Source organism: Rhagoletis pomonella, unplaced genomic scaffold (genome assembly GCF_013731165.1).
Source record: "Rhagoletis pomonella isolate Grant_MI unplaced genomic scaffold, Rhpom_1.0 Rhpom_scaffold_00003, whole genome shotgun sequence".
NCBI lineage: Eukaryota > Metazoa > Arthropoda > Insecta > Diptera > Tephritidae > Rhagoletis > Rhagoletis pomonella.
Genome location: NW_023458557.1, coordinates 53504706 through 53507179, shown reverse-complemented (window position 1 = coordinate 53507179; position 2474 = coordinate 53504706).

Here is a 2474-nt window from a genome sequence, read left to right as displayed (position 1 = left end):
ATATTAAAAATAAAAAATGTTAACAAGCCACAATAACATTGACAAAAAATATTCATGTTTACTATGCGTTATTTCTCCCAGTGAATTCATAAAATTTTTCTTAATATTACAACGCGTTTTTTCTCTCAGTGTAGTCATTTTTATTCAAAATTTGTGCAATCAAATCGAAAACCGGGACACTTAAACGAAACCCGGGACATTTTAAGGTTGGACCGGGACACCGGGATAAATAGTCTAAAACCGGGACATGTCCGGGAAAATCGGGACGTCTGGCAGCCCTATACATGGGTCCGTAAATTTCGTACTGTTACGACGGACAAAACCAAGTACAGAATATGATTTCACTATGATGATGTTCATATGACTGTTAAAGGAGAGCTTAGAATCAAATATAATCCCCACATCTTTAATTTCATTAACACTCTCTAGGACATTATACGAGATACAATAAGACGTGTTCCGTACATTTAAAATCTTTGCAAAAATGTCACTTTGCGATGTTTCATGAATCGCAGTAACGGCAACATTGTCATTAACATTTTTGTGATTTAATGCCTAGTAAAAATTCATCATTAACCCTACATAAGAAATGGTAAAGTTTATAAATTTTTTTTATGATCACAAATGAGAAAAACGTTAATGTTTTACTTCAAGATTTACCACATTTGCATGTACATGTACGACATTTTATTACTTACAGTAGCATAACTTTTTTAATAATAAGGGGATTGCTTTGAAATTTTTAGCACTTGGTCCTTATTATCTAAGGAATAAAGCCTAGTATACAGATAAACTTCACTTAAAAAAGAAACAAGCGATTCACAGCAAAAACGCAAGGTAACTCTATTCACTCAGTTTTGAACTTTTCTGTTTTGAGATCTTAGGAGGTTGATATCGAGAAGATTGTGGAGAGTCCCTTGTTTTTAATAGCGATATTCATACGTCTGGGAATGCTATCTACTGAGTTTTCTATGAATTCTCTTGGAATATTACCCCTCCAAAGCTCTTCCATGTTACTAGGTGCTCGCTTGTGCTATGCTAATCCTCTCTTGACCACAGCGCTCAATTTCCCGATGACGTTGAGGTCTGGGATTTGTACGTGAGGTATGCATTACGTGAAAATTTTGCTCAAGCAGCCGACGGTGTGGAATATTTTCAGAATCTTTTGGATCTCCGTCCTGCTGGCAAACAACTTCTTCCTCAGAGTATTCGCTTTTATCTACAAAGTCTCGCAAATTTGTTTGGAGAATATGGAGATAGACTTCCTTGTTTATTCCTTTAATATTAACAAAGGACACCAAATGCCAGCAAGTTCAAAGCAATCCGCTTATTTTTAAAAAAGTTATGTTACTGTATATGTAGTTTTTTTTGCTATATGGACGCTGTTTAGTTTTTTTTATTGATTTAGCTAACTCTATATTTTACTTCTTAATGATCCTTTTTGAAAAGATTTGCTGCAAAATTGCATACATACTCGAATTTTTTCTAAAACGAGTAATTTAGACATTACAAATTTTTTTAAAGTTTGGAATTCCGATTTATGGAGATTTTGTTGTAGTATTAGCTAGGGTTGAGCATCGTAGCTAAACCATCAAGGTGTATTTAACAAGGTGGTGTTGGGGCGACAGCTGAGGTTTTCACCGTGGATGGCATTACGTCAAAATGATGTGTTTGTTGTAACTCATACCAATGACAGTATGGATATCTGCGTATAATTTGTTAGTGTAATTTTTTTTAGTTATATACGGCCAACACCACCTTGATGCTCACTATCGAAAAAAAATCAAAAGATGCCATCGATGGTATTAAAATATTGCTATAAAACCAACTGGGGTGATAGTTAATCTGTAGATGCAAATTTGCCAGCTAATCCATTTCTGGCGCTAGAAACTATTGGACCTGCCTTAGAAAACAGTAGAGCTGGGATATTATCGAGAGTACCGCCACTCGATAGTTGAAAACATCGATAGTATCGATAGTACTATCGTCGTGAAAGGTATTGAATTGAAACGCTCAATTGCTTGAAAATTGAATAATTTATAACTTTATAAAATTTATAAATTACTTTGTAAATTAAAGAGATTGTATATTTTTTTTTTAATTTGAGTGCATCAAAAATAACTTTTTATAATAATAAAATAAACTTACTAATTTATGCGTCTGAATTATATAACTTATATCTTTCCTTGCATCCCCTTGAATAGCGACATACACAATCTGAATTTATTTTTTATATGGCAAAATTAAAATCGGATTGTGTTTGTCCCTTTTAAAGTGCAAAGAAGTGAAATTGGCTATAAAAATACATTTATAATACTACAAAACAAACAAAATAAAAGATATTCGTTTAAATTGACAAGTCATTCTTATTCAACTGAGATAAAATACGGAGGCGCATATCAAAATCCGGACAAGGGAAATGATTAACATTTTACCATTTTATAAGAAAACGAATATAGTACTGCTCAAAATAA